Raw genomic sequence first — 20,242 nt, 5'->3', positions numbered from 1 at the left:
TCCGAACTTATAAATAGAACCTATTTCCAGTGCTTCTCAAGCTTTTCTAGGAAAGTGAGAAAACTGAAACTCTCCCGAACAGTTTCTATGAAGCCAATATCTCTCTAATACCAAAAGTAAACAAAGATACCACAAGAAAAAAACTACAGGCTGATATCCCTGATGAACATGGATGCAAAGATTCTCAACAAAATACTAGAAAATAGAATTCAACAACTCATCTCAAAGATCATACACCATGGCCAAGTGTGATTCATCCCAGGGATGCAAGGATGGTTTAATATTCGAAAATGAATCAACATAATATATCATATCAACAAAAGAAAGGATAAAAAACATGATCATATCAATAGATGCAGAGAAAGCATTTGAGTAGATCCAGCACCCGTTTATGATGAAAACCCTTGCCAAACTGGGTATAGAGGGGACTATCCTCAATATAGTTAAAACCATCTACCACAAGCATACAGAAAGCATCATCCTCAATAGGGAAAAACAGAGAGCCTTCCCTCTAATATCAGGGACGAGACAAGGTTGCCGACTCTCTCCACTGCTGTTCATGATACTACTGGAAGTACTTGCAATAGCGGTTAGGCAAGAAAAAGATATTAAGAGCATCCAGGTAGGAAAGGAAGAAATCAAGCTCTCACTATTCGCAGATGATAATGATACTATACATAGAGAACACTAAAACCTCTACCAAGGAAGTCCTAGAAACAATAGACTTGTATAGTAAAGTTGCAATTTATAAAATCAATAACCAACGTCCATGGCTTTCCTATAAGCAAATAATGAGAGAGAAGTAAGTGACATGAAAAGAAACAATCCTGTTCACAATTGTGCTCCGAAAGATCAAGTACCTAGGAATCAGCTTAACTAAGGAAGTAAAGGACCTGTACAAAGAAAACTACAAAACGCTACTTCAGGAACTGAAAGAAGAGAAGAGGAAATGGAAAGATATCTCCTGCTCATGGATCGGAGCATTAACATTGTCAAAATGGCAATACTCCCACAAGAATTGTACAAATTCAATACCATCCCTATAAAGATATCCATGACATTCTTCAAAGAAATGGAGCAAACATTCCCGAAATTCATATGGAAAAATAAGCTCCCATGATTAGCTAAAGCAATTATTGGGAAAAAGAAAATGGGAGGAATAAATCTACTCAACTTCAAACTATACTACAAAGCAATGATAATTAAAACAGCATGGTACTGGAACAGGGGCAGAGCTCCAGAGTAATGGAACAGGATTGAATATACTGACATCTCCCCCAAACATATGATCATCTAATCTTTGATAATGGAGCAAGAAATATGAAGTAGTGCAGGGAAAGCATCTTTAACAAATTGTGCAAGTACTTCCAGTAGTGTAATGAACAGCAGTCGAGAGAGTGGGCAACCTTGTCTCATCCCTGATCTTAGAGGGAAGGCTCTCAGTTTTTCCCCGATCTTAGAGGGAAGGCTCTCAGTTTTTGCCCATTGAGGATGATGCTTGCTGTATGCTTGTGGTAGATGGTTTTAACTATATTGAGGAAAGTCCCCTCTATACCCATTTTGGCAACAGTTTTCATCATAAACGGGTGCTGGATCTTCTCAAATGCTTTCTCTGCATCTATTGTAATGATCATATGTTTTCATATAATCAAAGTCCAGTTAAAATGGTTGCTAGTGAGGAATCACAGTGTGGAAGAAAGCAGCCACAATATACCTTACTATCTTAATCTTGTCTGGCCCAGATATGATGCTGCCAGTTAAGTGAGTGCCTGATTAGAGTGAACTTGTGAAATTGTCCAGAATATCTTGCATAGTGTGTACATTATAATCATGACAGCATCACTAAGAGAGCCGTTAAACTATAATTGAGACTCAGTTGAACTATACAGTGTGGATTGGGAGCTTTTACCAAAGCATCCTCAGGTGAGATTACGTTCTTATAAAAAAGAAAATTCAATTCAAAACTCGATTCTGATTTTCAAGGTTCATTTTCTCACAAAATGGTCTTTCAAGGAAAATGAATATTGAGAGCATAAGCAGAATAATTTATTAACAAAATATTGGAGAGGAAAGAGAGATTTCCACAATGTAAAGGAAAATGTTGTAACCTTAACAAAATTTTTGCACATCTACAGTATACAGTGTAATAAAGTAAAAGGAGGAAATTGCACACATAGAGTACAGGAGTGTGGGCAATTCAAGAATATATTTTCCTGAATTGCTTCACACAACTGATTATATAAAGGTCTCCCAAAAATGCTACAGCTTCAAATTCTGTTAATAATATTCATTACTAGGGTATTGCCAAGAAAATAGACTTTGAACTCTGGTGTATTTTTCTTGACTTTTTTAAAAATTTTGGGGTCTCCTAAGAGGTTCTCAGGACTTACTCCTGGTTCTGAACTTAGAGCTCACTCTTGTAGGTACTTAGAGGTCCATATGGGATGCTTGGGAATAAACTCAAGTTGGTTGACTTGCAAGACAGGCACCCTACCCATTGTACTAATATTCAAGCCCTCTAGTAGTCTTTCTTATTCATAGTTTTAATATGACTTTGTTCGTAGTGAATTAATTGGTTCTTTCTAATTAATTATTTCTTTCCAATTAGTTCTTCCCTTCTAGGAGTCACAAGCTAGCTTAAATTCACTACTAAAGATAGTTGGTTCTTCTCCTTCATCATCATCCTCCTCATCTTATCTTTTATCCACACCTGCATTTGCACTTGGGAATCACTTCTGGTGAATCTTAGGGGACCACAGGGGATGCTTGGATTGAATATAGGTGGCTGTATAAAAGTCAAATGCCCAACTCATAGCTAATGCTCTAGACAGGAAATAAAATTTCTTGAGTGCAAATGTGATGGAAGTGTTATTGTGAATGTTAGTAATTTACCAATAACAATTTAATACAAATCTTCATATCTACCCCACAGAAACACTTGGAAATTGCAAAGAAGAATAACAAAGAATATTTATAAGATTATAGGCTCATTTAAAATAATTATGTAAAACAATGAAACTGAATCCATATCTCACATATTACACAAAAGTCAATTCTGAATTGATAAAAAAAGGCCTTGGGATCAGACCAAAGTCTATAAAATACATTGCAGAAAATATTGACAAAACATTCCAAGATCTGGATCTCAGTGCTGTCACCAATGAAACAATGCCACTTTGGCAAATGCATCAGAATAAAAAATAAACAAGTGTTACTGTATCAAATTAAAGAGGTTCTGCATGTAAAATTAAATACAGGCTAAAACTGAAGGGTATTTAACTGATAGAAGAAATATTTGCAGTCAACATGTCAGATAAAGTGTTGATACTCAGTATATATAAACTATTCAAAAATACAAAAACACCACCAAACAGTGGGAGAAAAAATGGACATGCACTTCAAGTAAGACAAACAGATGGGCAATAGTATATGAAAAAATAATCATCATCAGCTATCATCATGGAAATCCAAATCCAAAGAACAATGTGATGCCATTTTACAACAGTGATAATGGCATGCATTAAAAATAATGTGAGAAACCATTGTTGGAGGGGGTGTGATGAAAAGGAGCTCTCATATATTGCTCATGCTGTCTCTCTCAACCTCTATGGAAAATAGAAGAGAGGCTTCCAAGAAGACTTAAAATTGAGCTGATATATGAGAAAGGAAATCCATTTTGGGACATTTACCCCCAGGACAGAGAACCATTCATAAAAAGGGAAATATTCATACTATTATTCATAGCAGTACTCAGTAGAAAAGCTAAAATACAGAATCGACCTAGATGTTCAACAGTAGATAAGTGGGTCATGAAAATATGACAACTAGATTCCCTGAGAACAGCTGGTTTTCATCCTTGGTCTGCGGGGGATGGTAATTGATGCACACCACGCGAAAACATAGCTGAGCCACTGCGGGCACTCTCTCCTCATTCACCAGGTACATGCCTTGAGCCAGGGCCCCTTTCAGAGCTGCAGCCACGTTAGTGGCCACGAGTTATTCTCCCACTGCATATCCCATAGGAAACGTAAGTTACCCTCTTAGATGGAACTTTCACTAGGTTAGCTTAACCACCAGAAAAAACATTAGCTAATAATTCATTAAGCTCATCTCAATTCATTCTGCATCTCAACAGAATAGTAACAGTGAGGGTGAAGGTCGAAACCACACTGGTCACAATAGTAAAGCAACACAAAAGCCCACCAAGCTTTTTTATTGAAGAGGCTAGCCCAGAAGACACCAACAGTAATGAAGTGCTAGTCAACCTCTCTGACAAGAAATTTAGAAGGGAGCTAATAAGGATGCTTAGGGAGCTAATGAAACAATGGAAAGCAATGCCAATAAAAGAGAAGAGGATTTGAAGGTAGAAATGAGGAAATTTCAAACGGAAATGTCAGACCTGAAAAACGTGGTAGGCGAATTGAAAAACTCTGTGGAAGGCCTCAGCAACAGAGAAACAGCTGCTGAGGACAGAATCAGTGAGCTTGAAGATAAATTCCAGAGACTCTCTAGAAAAGAGCACAAAATGAAAAAGAGACTCACAATTCGGGAACAGGTGGCAAGAGAAGATCCTGATGAAGCCAAAAGGGGTAACATAAGAATTATTGTAGTCCTAGAGGGACAGGAAGAAAACCCTGATGAAGAAGAAACTGTCAAAGACATCATTGCTACAACGTTTCCAGAGCTGAAGAGAACATGTGACCACATTCAAGAGGCCCGAAGGGTACCAGCTAGAAGAAATCCAAATAAAAGTACCCCAAGACACATCCTGATCAAAATGACCAAAACCTTAGATAGAGACAACATTCTGAAAGCAGCAAGATCAAAGAAAGATATTTCCTACAAGGAGGATCCTTAAGATTCACACCTGATTTGTCTGATGAAACCCTCATGGCCCAAAAACACTGGTGGGATATAGTGAAAAAACTCAATGAAATAAATGCCTCACCAAAAATACTCTCATTCATAACAGAAGGAACAACACACAGTTTCACAGACAAACAACAGTTCAGGAACTTCATAGGCTCAAAACCATGGTTACAAGAACAACTAAATGGGATACTTTAAGACAAGACAGGCCCCTCAAATACACCAAATTTCAACAGAACAATGGGACAAAATCCCATAACAATAATCTCTCTCAACATCAATGGGCTAAACGCACCAATTAAAAGGCACAGAGTGGCAGGATGGATTAGAAAATTGAAACCAAGATTCTGCTGCCTGCTAGAAACATATCTCAATAGTCAACGCAAACATAGGCTCAGAGTCAAAGGCTGGAAAACAATCCTACAAGCAAACAGCTCCCATAAAAAAGCTGAAATAACCATCCTAGTATCAGACCACATTGATTTCAGAGTGAAGAAGGTCACAAGATACAGTGAAGGCCATTTCTTATTGATCAAGGGATCTGTCCAACAGAAAGAACATACAATACTAAACGCATGTGCACCTAATGAGGGACCAGCAAAGTACTTAAAACAACTACTCATAGACTTCGAGAAAGACATTGATAGCAACAGAATACTAGTGGAACACTTCATTACCGCTTTATCACCTCTTGATAGATCAACCAGACTCAAGCTTAGCAAGGACATACTTCATTTGAGGGAAAAATGGAAGAAAGCGAATTAGTAGATATATACAGGACACTTCATCCTCAAAAAGCTGAATACACATTCTTCTCAGGCGTGCGTGGAACATTCTCCAAGATAGACCACATGCTGAGCCACAAAACATCCCTCCATAAAATTAAGACAATAGAGATTGTATCAACAATCTTCTCAACCACAATGCGTTGAAATAAGAAGGAAATCACCCACAAAAAAAAAAACTAAATCAAACACCTGGAAATTAAAAAGCTTTATTAAAAAGCTTTATTAAACAGGTTACTAATGGAAAACGAGTGGCTTAGAAAGGAAAGTAAAGAGGAAATCAAAAGATTCCTGGAAACGAATGAAAATAAGGACACGAGTTACCAAAACTTATGGGACACAGCAAAAGCTGTGTTAAGAGGAAAGTTTATAGCTCTACAAGAATTCCTCAGGAAGGAGGAGCAAGACCACATAAGTAACCTAACCTTAAAGCTTAAGAGCTTGGAGAAGGACCTAGAAAAGGAGCCCAATCCGAACAGGCAAAAGGAAATAATAAAACTCGGAGCACAGATTAACGAGACAGAAACTCAAAAAACAATCTGAAAGATCAATGAAACCAAGAGATAATTCATGGAGAAAATAAACAAGATTGATAAGCCTCTAGAAAAATTCATAAACAAAGGAAGAGAGAAACCCTAATAAACTAAATCAGAAATGAAAAGGGATTCATTACAACAGGAACTACAGAAATTCAAAGGATTCTCAGAGAGTACTTTGAGAAGTTTTATGCCACAGAACATGAAAACCTCTAGGAAATGGATAAATTCCTAGATACCTATAGACTCCCAAGGCTGAACCAAGAAGACTTGGAATACCTGAACAGACCTATCATCATCAAGAAAATTGAAATGGTGATAAAAAGTCTCCCCAAGCACAAAAGTCCTGGCCCAGATATATCCACAAGTGAAATCTTCCAAATATTTAAAGCGGACTTACTCCCAATACTCTTGAAGCTTTTTCATGAAATGGAAATAGCAAAAACATGTCCGAACAGTTTCTATAAAACAAATATCACCCTGATGCTGAAAGTAGACAGAGATACCAGAAAGAAAGATAATTACAGGCCGATATCCCTGATGAACACAGACACAAAGATCCTCAACAAACTATTAGCAAATAGAATCCAATGACTCATCAAAAAGATCATGCACCATGAACAAGTAGGATTCATCCCAGGGATGCAAGGATGGTTTAACATTCACAAATCGATAAACATAGTCCATCATATTATCAGAAGAAAAGACAAAAAGCACATGATCATATCAATAGATGCAAAGAAACCATTTGACAAGATGCAGCACCCGTTTATAATCAAAAACTCTCACTAAAATGGGTATAGAGGGGACTTTCCTTAATATAGTGAAAGTCATCTACCACAAGCCTACAGCAAGTATCATCCTCAATGAGGAAAAACTAAGAGCCTTCCCTCTAAGATCAGGGGCTAGACAAGGATGCCCACTCTCTCCACTGCTGTTCAATGTAGTACTGGAAGTACTTGCAATAATGGTTAGGCAAGAAAAAGATATTAAGGGCATCAAGGTAGGAAAGGAAGAAATCAAGATCTCACTATTCACAGATGATATGATAATATACTTAGAGCATTCTATAACATCTATTAAGAAAATTCTAGAAACAATAGGCTTGTATAGTAAAGTTGCAGGCTATAAAATCAATACCCAAAAGTCCATGGCTTTCCTATACACAGTGAGAGAGAAGAAAGTGACATAAAAAACAATCCCGTTCAAAATTGTGCCCTATCAAGATTAGTACAAGGAATTTTGCTCCATAGCTTGGAGGCCAGCCACACATGCTAGGGGGAAAGGAAGCTCAGATAGAGAAGGGTGCACCAAATAAAGTGTGTTCGGAGGATCTTCCCAGGATGGGAGAAGCATGTTGAAAATAGACTATAGACCAAACATGATTGACACTCAATGCCTCTTTTGCAAACCACATCACCCAAAAGGATAGGGAGAACAGAGGGGAATGACCTGCCACAGAGTCAGGGTGGGATGGGAGGATGGAGGGTGGGAGGGATACTGGGATTCGTGGTGGTGGGAAATGGGCACTGGTGGAGGGATGGGTATTTGATCATTGTATAATTGAAACCCAAACACAAAATTGTAAGTCTACAACTGTACCTTATGGTGTCTCACTAATAAAAATTAAAAAACAAAAACAAAACACAAAATTGTGCCCCCAAAAATCAAGTACCTAGGAATAAGTGTAACTAAGGAAGTAAACGACATTACAAAGAAAAATACAAAACGCTACTTCAGGAAATAAAAGAGGACAAGAGAATATGAAAGCTTTCCCCTGTTCATGGATCAGAAGAATTAAATTTCTCAAAATGGCAATACTTCCCAAAGCATTGTACAAATTCAATGTGATACCTATAATGACACCCATGACATTATTTAAAAAAATGGAGGAAACTCTCCTGAAATTCATATGGAACAATAAGCCCCCATGAATAGCTAAAGCAATTCTTGAGAAAAAGAAAATGGGAGGAATCAACCTCCCTAACTTCAAACTCTACTACAAAGCAGAAATAATTGAAATAGCATGGTACTGGAACAAAGGCAGAGCTGCACACCAAAGGAACAGGGTTCAATATACTGACATCTCCCCTCAAAAATATGATCATCTAATTTTTGATAAAGGAGTAAGAAATATGAAGTGTAGTAAGAAAAGCCTCTTTATCAAATTCTGCTGGTATCACTGGGTGGCTACATACAAAAAAAATTGGCTCAGATCTCTGCCTAATACGGTGTACAAAAGTAAGATCAAAGTGGATTAAAGACCTCAACATCATACCGGAATCCATAAGGTACATTGAAGACAAAGTTGGCAAAACCCTCCATGACATTGAAGCTAATGGTATCTTCAAAGATGTCACACCACTGGCTGAGCAAGTGAAAACAGATAGAGACAAATGAGATTATCTTAAACTAAGAAGCTTCTGCACCTCAAACAAAAGAGTGACCAAAGTACAAAGACAGTCTACAGAATGGGAAAGGATATTCTCCAAATACACATCCGACAATGGGTTGATATCAAGGATATACAAAATACTGGTTGAACTCCACAGAAATAAAACATCCAACCCCATCAAAAAATGGGGAGACGAAATGAACAGAAACTTTCTCAAAGAAGAAATACGAATGGAAAAAAGGCACACGAGAAAATGCTCTACATCATTAATCGTCAGGGAGATGCAGATCTAAACCACAATGAGATATCATCTCACACCTCAGAGACTGGCTCACATCCAAAAGAACAAAAGCAACCAGTGCTGGCACAGATGTGGCGAGAAAGGGTCCCTCCTTCACTGCTGGTGGGAATGCTGACTGGTTCAGCCCTTCTCGAAAACACTATGGAAGATACTCCAAAAATTAGAAATTGAGCTCCCATTTGTCCCAGGAATACCACTCCTGGGAATATATCCCAAAGAGGCAAAAAAGTATTGTCGAAGTGACATCTGCACTTGTTTGTTCATTGCAGCACTCTTTACAATAGCCAGAATCTGGAAAAAAATCTGATTGCCTGAGAAAAGATGATTGGTTAAGGAAACTTTGGTACATCTACACAATGTTGTACTATGCAGCTGTTAGAAAAGATGAAGTCATGAAATTTACATAGAAGTGGTACTACATGTAAAGTATCATGCTAAACGAAATAAGTCAGAAAGAGAGGGACAGACATAGAAAGATTACATTCATCTGGGGAACATAAAGTAACAAAATAGGAGACTAACACCCAAGAATAGCCGATATAAGTACCAGGAAATTTACTCTATGACTTGGAGGCCAGCCACATATGCTAGGGGAAAAGGTAACTCAGATAGAGAAGGGAGCACCAAGTAAAGGATGTTTGGAGTATCTTCCCAGGATTGGAGAAGCATGCTTAAAATAGACTATGGACCGAACATGATTGCCACTCAATGCCTCTTTTGCAAATCACAGAACCCAAAGGTAGAGAGACAACAAAAGGGAATGCCCTGCCACAGAGCCAGATTGGGACAGATGAATGGGGAGTGGGAGGAATACTGAGATCTGTGGTGGTGGAAAATGGGCACTGGCGGAGAGATGGGTACTCGATCATTGTATAATTGAAACCCAAGCACAAAAATTTGTAAGTCTACAACTGTACCTCATGGTTTTTCCCTAATAAAAATTAAAAAAATAAAAACTAGTTCAGATTTAAAAAACAAAATAAGAAAATGTGATATATATACATATATTTACACAAATATATATCCATATATACACAATGGAATGTTATGCAGAAGTTAGAAACTGAAATCATGTAATTTGCTACAATATGAATTTAATGAAAAAATATCATGTTAGCTGAAGTAAGACAGAAGTATAAAAAAGGATAGCATCTTTTATATGTGGTGTCTAGAGTAACAATGAGGAAATACAATGATTTAATATGGAGGTGCTAGTTTGTGAAGGGTGTTGGGAAAAGAGACATATGAGAAGCAAGAGGGGCTCACAGTGTGTTGGAGTGTTAAGCAACATTAGAGCTAAGTATCCAAACATCAGATTCAGCAACACTGATATCAAGAGACTCAAACGTAAATAAACAAAGTTAAAAAGGTGCTTGTATAGATGGCAGGCTGGGGTGTGGGTGGGTTTGGAGAGGACCTTTGGAAACACTGGTGGAGAGAAGAAAAAACTGGTGATGGGGTTGCTGACAGAACATTGTCTATATAAAACCCCACTATGAATAACGTTGCAAATCATGGTGTTTAATAAAATAAAATTTGAGGGAAACATTTTAAAACCTAACATGATCATGATTTTTGATTCATTACTCTGCCACAGATGAGAAGCTTAAAGATTATCTACATTACATGGAATATTTTCCAAATTGTACCATTTAATAAAGAAAATCAATTAAACTTAATCTGTGTTGTCTACTTCAATATAATATCAATCCTAGTTGAAGGTTGAGAAAAACTTTACGACTGTGGTTATTATCCTATTAAAGTGGAATTGGATAGAATAGGGGATGGTGCATAAATTGAGAGATTGTACCCTTGTCATTGAAGTTCTGATGATTTTTGAAGGTTCTGCTTGAAAATATTTAGTTCCTATTTACTGAACAAGTTTATGTACAGAAGAGAAAATTTCTCATATATATGTTTAAGAAATCTAAAACTTAGTAGATAAAAGTTCATTTTTCAGATGGATTATTTTTATGTTAGTGGTGGGCCTGGTGGGACGGAGATCATGAACTCATCTACTTTCTTCTTTTCAAAATTTCTTTCCTCCATGGCCATCTGAGCAGATTTATACAGAAACACGGTTTAAAAATGAGCATATTTCAAGTTCATTGGTAATTTGAATAGACTGTAATTGCCTGAGGGAATGTGTTTTCTGAATAGTTTCTGATAAGCCATTCAAAGTAAAGAACAAAAGTCCTTCAAAAGATTTTCTATACAATTTTTTTCTCTAATGAAATATCTATTTGTGGAGGCAATTCTCAGTCTTCAATAAAGGATACTTGAATATTACCAGGAAAAGTGAAAAGTACAAAATCATCCTGGGAACTGACCTGGTGATCAAGTTTTGCATGTCCAACTAGAGTAAAATCCACTTTTTTACAACTAAATAAAGAATGTGAACAAAGCACAAAATTTCTATATCTTTAAGACTTTTTCTTCAGTCATATTTTACAAAATCTAATGAATTTTTGATGTGTAAATCAAAGAAGTAAACAAATAAAATTAGGGCTTTATTAGTCTTCACATGAAAACACTTTGTCAGGGAAAGAGAAATACACCGTGAATTGAGAACACATTTATTTGGTTGCTACAATTTATTTTTGAAATATCTGCCATTTTCATTGCTTAGCAGAGAAAAATAACTTTGATACATTCAGAGAAATATAGAAATTGCTTTTTAAATGTCTTTACTTTGAAATTCCATGTATAAGGATAAGAGAGATTGTTCTAATGTTGCATTTATGGTATAGAACAAATTTTAATCTCTAAACTGATGTAGGCAGGTAGACAGGAAAGGGCCTTCATGACTGTGGAATTCCTAGGATGAAATAAAACCAAAATCCTAAGGCTTTAAAGAGCTCAGACCTGATTAGACTTTCACTTGGCACCAAGAGACCTCGGGAAGGCTCCTTGTCCCTGACCGCACATGAAAGAAGCTCCAGCAGGAACAAAGGCCAGGAAAGGAATTTCAAAGAAGACCATCTACTACTCCCAATTCTACCCCCTTGGCAACCACCCTACTGATGAACTTTAAGTAGAAGCCCACGTGGGTGTCTTGGGAAAACCCTATAAAAGCCACCTTGAACAAAGGAATGGTACATATATGCTTCCCAAACCCATGTACTGCTTGTGCCTAGGTGGCAAAACACATGTGGTGTCTGAGCACATGTATTGCCCACATCTACCCTCTTGAGATGTCTATTGGGGCTCTCTCCATCTCTGGAGAAACCTGTGTTCTCTCTTGAACGCATTACTCCCACTTTTCTCTCCATCCTTCACCTTACTCAAACCATTCTGATAAAATATGTTTTTACTGCACTGCTTGCCTACTCCTGTAATTCCATTCTGTAAGACAGGACAAAGACCTGAAAACACTGGGTAAGGCCAATGTCTAGGTTTTCTTTCCTGCAAAGAGCAATTCCTTGCTCCAGCCTGAGAGTCTGCAGCTCCCTGAGATACCTGGTTGTGGAGATCAACACCCTTGCTGAGAAGAAAAGGTAGACATCAGGTGTGGCTTGATGGCTACCTGATGGGGCTGGAGAGACTCTGGCCTATGCTACTCAAGGGCTCATTGCAGACTTTATTAGTCCCAGTCTTCTAAGTTTGTCCAGGGGTGGCAGAGGAGGATCTGGAGAAAGTGATGGTCTCTCTCTTTTCTGCCTCATGTAAGTCACCTGTGGAGCCCATAAACTTCAATACTTTCTGAAAATTAAGTTGTTCTAAGGTCTAAGAAAAAATGTAAGAGCTGACCAAGGAAAGCCTAACCAACTAAAGAAAAAGAGGTGGTATAACTGACCCTGCAGCATCTCAGAATTTGTCAACAATGACCAAACTCTCTTAGAAAGCACTGTAGCACTGCCACTGTAGCACTGTCCTCCTGTTGTTCATCGATTTGTTCGAGTGAGCCCAGTAATGTCTCCATTGTAAGACTTGTGGTTACGGTGTTTGGCTTATTGAATACGTCACGGGTAGCTTGCCAGGCTTTGCTGTGCAGGCGAGATACTCTCGGTAGCTTGCCGGGCTCTCCTAGAGGTGTGGAGGAATCGAACTTGGGTCATCCAGGTTGACTGCGTGCAAGGCAAACACCCTACCTACTGTGCTATCTGGAGCAATATCTGCCCTTAGAAAGCATAACCTAATAAAAATTATGTAAAATATGATGTAAAAACTGGAGATTTCTAAGTAGGTGATTTCTTAGGCATAATTTCAAGCAATATATAACCAAAGATGGAAGACTGAATTGGATCACATATAAAAAATATTTGCAATTGAAAAATAATTTTTTATCATTTTATGACATACAGCAGCTTAGTTCTTTATTGCAGAAAGTAAAATATAAAATATCAATCTAAAAATGATTATTAATGAAATGGGATACATATTTTATACTGTAATCAGCCTAACTATAGGAGATTGACTATTTAAGGCAATCACTTATTTACTGTCTTAAGTTATTTAGAATATTTCAATTATTAATACATGATAATATCAATAGGTCTTTAGAAGTTGCTAAAGATAAATACATGGGCTGGAGCGATAACACAGTGGTAGGGCGTTTGCCTTGCACGCAGCCAACATGGCTGACACGAGTTTGATTCCTCTGCCCCTCTCAGAGAGCACGGCAAGCTACCGAGAGTATCTCGCCCACATGGCAGAGCCTGGCAAGCTACCTGTGATGTATTCGATATGCCAAACACAGTAACAACAAAGTCTCCAATGGAGATATGTTACTGGGCCCGCTCGAGCAAATCGATGAACAACGGGAGGACAGACAGTAATAAATACATAACATTGTGCTAAATGAAATAAAACTGCTGATATTTTAAGTGAAAGTTATTTCCCATGTAAATATAAAGAACACTTGTTTTCACAATTTACTATATAATATAGTAAGGAAGCATATTTCCAGCTTTAATGAAAGGATTTATTTGCATTCAGAATTTTAACTGTACTTTTTAAAATAAATGATTACTGTTACTTGGATTAAACAGAAATAAATCAACAAATCTTTATGATAGATCTTCCTAGATGAAGAAGCAATAGAAATTGTTTAGAGAATACATCACACTCCAATACAGACTATATACTATTGTGACTGGCAAACTATTTTCAATATAAGAAAGTTTTACATTAGATTGATAGCTAAAGGGAAAAAAACATTTGTTTTTAATGAGTGTATGGCATTTCCCAGCATCCTAGATGAGCAAGAAAAATACATTAGAGTTCTCTGCATGAAGCGAGAATGTAGATGGGCTGGTTTCTTAATTTTTTTCACAGCCTAAAAGGGACCAGCTATGACCTTTACAAAACTACCTTCAGTGAATCCAGTATTATTTCAAAAACTCATAAAGATTATTAAAGAGGATTAAATTTTTTAACTTCTTTCAGCATGCAGTTCTTGTCCAGAGTGATCATTTTCAACTCATTGTCATAGTGGGCACTTCTCTGCTCTAACTTCACTTCACCTCCCCCTTTGTGGCAAGCTTCCTTCCATGGACCAGTTCTCCTGGCCCTTGTTTCTATTGTCTTTGGGTGTTATTCTTATACTATGACTTTCTTTATGTCCTGCAAAAGAATGTGGTCATATGATGTCTGACTCTCTCCTTCTAATTCCTTTCACTTTTTAAAAAAATTTTGAGAAATTTACTTCTTCTTCTTCTGACACTGATTATTGTTTTAGTATTTTCATCTGGGAGTTCTCAAATTTCTGATGCACTTGAGGCTTTTCCTATGCTTTTGCCTCCATTGCTTTGTGCAGGTGAATAATACCATTTCCTCCTTATACCAGATTTTAAATTATAGCCAACCAGGTATTGTGGTATTATTTTTGATGTATATAAATTTGGGGGCGCGGGAGTTGAGCCATACCTGGTAATTCTCAAGGAATATTATTGCCTCTGGCCTGAGGAGAGAGCCATGCTTTGTGGTAGAGGGGAAATACGTGGTACCAGGAATGGAAATAAGGCTGGGCACTTTGCAAGGCAATTACTAAAACCTCTGTACTCTCTCACTGAGCCTAAGATTATAATATTTAATTTAATTTAATTGCAAATTTGAGTTGTTAATAGAACTTTGAATTGTACTTACATTAATTATATGCATAGTAACAGAACTAAGATGGGAATGTGGTTTTTGGTTATTATGCAGTATTTTATGATATTTTAGAAGGATATAGTATGAATACAAAACTTATCTTAGATAAGTTTTTATTTTTTCTTTTGAAAGTAGATTAGTAGAACCAGTTTAAAGTGGAGTCAGGTCAGGCATTAGAGAAAAACTTTATTGTCTATCTTATTTGAACTGGGATAAAGATTTTAGAGTTGGGCCAAAAGTTATAGTTTCAAGAAAAAGGAAAAAAAGATTCAATCATGTATATCATGAGAGGCTATTATTATGGCCATTATGCCAGAGAATACAATTAGAAGGTATTATTTCAAATTGTAGTTTGTTTATTCACACAAATTCAAAACTTTTCACTTTAAACAGCTTGCGTGATTTCCTTATTTCATCCCATTAAAGTCTCTAATTATTTTTTTTGAAATTGGGGTGAGCTCATGCATTTCAAATTGGATCCTTGGGTTCAATTCCTGGTACTACATGTTTCTCTGTGCACCACTGAGTGTGACCTTTGAGCATTGAGCAAGTAGTAGCTCTGAACACTGGTGGGTATGAACTACAAAGAGAATATAATGAAAGTAGGGGGATGGTTAAAGCTTCCCTACTTCATTTTATAACAATGCCTAATCCACTAAATACGAATTATACACCTGACAGTATTTTAAAGTTTTTATATGTATTATTTTCATTATCACCTTAAGTTTTAGTTGAATAAACTGAGGCACAGAGAGCAAAATCTTTAGCCAAAGCCATGTGACTAATTGGCTCTTGTGACACAGTTAAAACATTGTGCACTAAACCCCAGTGTTTAGACACTGGAAGACTATCACATACGCTAAAGACTGCCATGACCAGCGCAGCTAGTCTAACAGAAAGGGAATGAGAACTGCAAAGATGGGGTAGGGAGGAATGTTTGAAACGTACAGTAACTTTATTGCAAAGCTAATTGGTTAATATAGTACGCAGTAAACAATTCATCAAACAATCAAAAGTTACAGATTGATCAAGCTTTTTTCTATTTCTTGTTCTATTATGCAGGTGCTAACACAAGCAGTGTTTTCTTCTTTCTAGCAAATCAAGACAGGAATCTAGCACAACAGGACGGAATGAGGCCAAGTTGGTCAGGCGCAGCCTTCCCTTCACCCCCCTAACGTGGTTACCCCCCAGAACATGATGCTCCCTCACTCCAAGTTCTCCCCTGCCAGTTCTCTTTACAGAGAATTGAGGCAGGGGGCACAAGGGCCAGTTCCCAACAAAAGACAATAGTTGTGACCCCTCGGCTAGAAAATTATAATGAACCAAGGTCGGTCCCTGAGAACTTTCTTAATTACCTAGAAGAATAAAGTTTGGAACTATTCGCATGGTTATAATTTTTGAGAGAAAAAAAAACTATTGAAAAACTTAATGCTATGGTGAGTAAAAATCTAATACAGAACCACTACATCTTTACTATGTTATTTACCCTTTACTCATTATGAGTCTTTCTCATCTCTTTGACTCTCAGCCCAATATCTTATGCCTTAGATCAGAATAAAAGATCTAATTTTTCTCCATTCGCTTTAGAATTCATATCTATATCGATTTTTTACAATTATGCAATTTAAATTATTTTTTCCTACTAACTTTTCTATCTATGTTAATTTGTTTAGTCCACCAGTGTTCGAGGAGTCCAGAGGAGTATGGAGAAACTGTCACTGTACTCCTGCAATTCTTATGGAAACTTTAATGAAATTAGAGAAATAAAATTTGTAAATATAAAATAAGAAACTTTTTTGTAATTTGTTACTCATGTGAGATATAAAATGAAAATTCAGTGCTTGGAGAAGGAAATGGAAGTATATGTTTTACATTGCTTTACAGTGCTTTACAATGTTTTAAATCGATAATGTTTGAGCTAGGTTTTTAAATAAAGGCAGGCTTTAAATACAGCAAAAATAGAGGAGGTATATGCTATCAGGGTAAATAGTATGAGGAAGAAAAGAAATGGGAAAGTACACTGGATACTTTGCAAGATATAATTTGAGTCATTAGTTTAATCACGTACTGAGAACAGCAAAACTCCAGCAAAGAACAAGTTCTTCAATAACACTTTTCAAACAAGATCATTTTAACCTAAACCAAGCTTTTCAAACAACAAAAGAATGAACAGTTGTTCTCAGATCAGTCTGCCCCAAGATGTGTCAGAGTATCACTGGTTATTTCAAATTAAAGAAACTGTGAACATTAAACTTCCTTTATAACAATCAATTTCCTTTTCACCTAGAATCAAGAATATTTCATGACTCTTCCTTCTTTTTCCCCTTGAAATAGGAAAATAAACCTTTATGTAAAAGGTACTCTCCCTACAGAGAGATAAACTTCCTTGCAGTCAGGAACGGAAATCTGTGTAAACAATTTCTGCATGTCTCCTTAAATTAGTTGTCTAGACAAAAATTTTAAAGAATGTCCGTCTTGTCCATTCTTCAGAGATCTAGTGAATCTTTCTCTAAAATATATACTGGCGGTTTAAGCAAGTCATTTTCATATTTAATGAACCTCTATGCCATAAAATTTAACTTGTCTTTTGCCAATCTCTGTCATGTAAATGTATTACTATGCCAGCTAAGGAGCCAAATGAAGTAAGGGGAAAATCCCATAAATCCGACTTATACAATTTTATTTCAGAATAAATAACCCTTTCTTTGTTCCTTAATCTATATAATAATTTTAGGTTTCATGCCATGATCGTCTCTCCATTTCCGAACAGAATGTCTGGAATTTCAGCAAGCTCTTAGTATTGCTAGATTCTTGGAAACTGCAATTTTGAGAAAATTTCTCTGTAGTGTAATTGGGTCTTCATATAACAAAATTTCATTCTACACGAGTCAGAATTTATTTTCCTTCAACCAGTATATCGAAATGGCATCAAATGAAATGGCATTATTTGAGGACCTGCTGTACCTAGTGCTTGCATTTCAATCTATAAATTTTCTTGAAGTATCACTCTAAGAAAAAGATTACTAAGCCTCTAGCTTTATGACTTAATCAGGAATACCACTCAGAATATACTGTGCACTTTGAGAGAAAATCTACTATATCAGATAAGTCTTGGTCCACTCCTTAAAAAAGAGATTTTTTTTTGCTTTTTGGGTCACACCCAGCAATGCTCAGGGGTTACTCCTGGCTCTGCACTCAGTAATTTGGCCTTGTGGTGCTCGGGGGACCATATGAGATGCTTGGAATCAAACCCAGGTCAGTCGCATGCAAGGCAAACGCCCTACCCGCTGTGCTATCGCTCCAGCCCTAGCGATGTTAATTTTTCTGATCATGTAGAAAGGATGAGTTTTCATTTCCTAGTCTGTTCTTTTGTTTACTTTAACAGCTATATACAGATGCCTTTGCATACATCTTTCACCTCCTTTGTTGAATTGATTCTCAAGTACTTGATTTTGATTTTGGAGGATCAGCTGTTAATGAGAATTTATCCTTTATATTTGTTTCATTTTATTTCACTGTTTGTATATGGACTACTGAATATTGACTTTTTTAGTTTAGCACTTTCTTTTTTTTTAATTGAATCACCATTAGATACAGGTACAAAGCTTTCATGTTTCGAGATTCAGCTATACAATGATCAAACACCCATCCCGTCACCAGTGAACAATTTCCAAAACCAGTGTTCCCAGTATATCCCCCCCCCCTGCCCCATCACAGACCTCACCCTGCCTCCATGGCAGGAAATTTACCTAATTCTCTCTCTCTGCTTTTGGACATTATGTTTTGCTTGAATTTTTCCACCACCACTCAAGCCTGACTGCCAGGGGCAGATGTTAGATAATTTATTGTCCATTGCTTATTTTGAATATCATGGGTACCATGGCTGTGCGCATCTGGAATCCTAGATTGTAAATGGTTGGGTTCCAGAGACATTTCTGTAGGGCACTAATCTATTTGGGGCTTCAATTGGGTATCTCTGGACCAGGGTTGTTGGTGCACTAAAATGGGGTCCAAAGGCACATTGTCGGCCATGTTGGCCGCTTGTAAGGCAAACGCCCTACCGCTGTGCTATCGCTCCAGCCCAAATGTACATCTAAGAAAATGTCTATAAAATAATTACCAGAAAGTGAGAAATACCACGCAGAAAAATCTTTTAAACTTAAGTCTGATCTAAAAAGTTCCTCGTGAAGGAAGGTTTGGGGTATGATATATTTACAGGAGGCTTTGCAAAGCTTTAAAATACTACCGTGAATTTAGAATATTACATACATTTCAGGGTTGTAAGTCCATTCAAAAAGTAAGAAGTCCCCAATCTCTTATCTTTGGAAGACCTCTAAATCTAACAACTAAGAGGTTAAAGGTAAACTAAAAATATATGATCATTGAAATTGTACCCCATCTGCATGAAAATATATATAAACACCAAAATTTACAAAGTTTCTCACAATACAATTGTTTTAGGTAATCAATGTTCCAACTCCATGCCACCATCAGTGTGACCTTCCCTCACCAATGTCTCCAGTTTACCAATCACCCCTATGCCTACTCCTTTAGTAGGCACAAAATAATTCACTTCATATTGCTTGTTACAACATATACCTCATAATGGTGTTACCAAAGTCATTTTATGAGTATTTACTGAGATGTTAGGTGCTAACTAAGCATTCTGGTTTTTTTTACTCATTTATATTTGTAGGCTAACTTCCCATCTAATTTTCTGTGCTTCTTACTGAGGTGTCAGTTCATGAAGTTTGGAGGTGTTATGAGGTCACATATGCAGCCCAAAGGCTCAGGAGTTTTAGAGCTGGGAAGATCAGCTGACGTTTTCTCAGAGAATGTTCTTGAATCTCAGCCATTTTCCTGGAAGCAATGTAGAACTGTATGTGTGTGAGTGGGTTGAGCACTGAGCCTTTGGCAATATACCCTTGTGTACAAACATAGTCACTGAGTAAAAAGTGAAGTCTTTCAGTCATTTGAAGTTCTTTGCCAAATTCTCTACTGATTATTGAGCTATGTAGACAAATATGCATGGTGAAAATAGAAACAAAAAACACATTAACCAAATTAATCCAAAATGAGTCACTAAACAAACAGCATCAAGAATCCAAAAATCCACTAAAATAAACCCAAAGGAGAGAGAATGTGATTTCCACAGTCATCACATTACATTGCCTAAAATGCTTGATTTCAATAACAAAAATAACATATAACATGAAATGTACAAAGAAATGATAAGGTACAGCTCAAACAGCAGTGGGAAAAG

Source organism: Sorex fumeus, unplaced genomic scaffold, assembly GCF_029834395.1.
Source record: "Sorex fumeus unplaced genomic scaffold, SorFum_2.1 ptg000058l, whole genome shotgun sequence".
Lineage (NCBI taxonomy): Eukaryota > Metazoa > Chordata > Mammalia > Eulipotyphla > Soricidae > Sorex > Sorex fumeus.
This window is presented reverse-complemented; position numbering follows the sequence as displayed.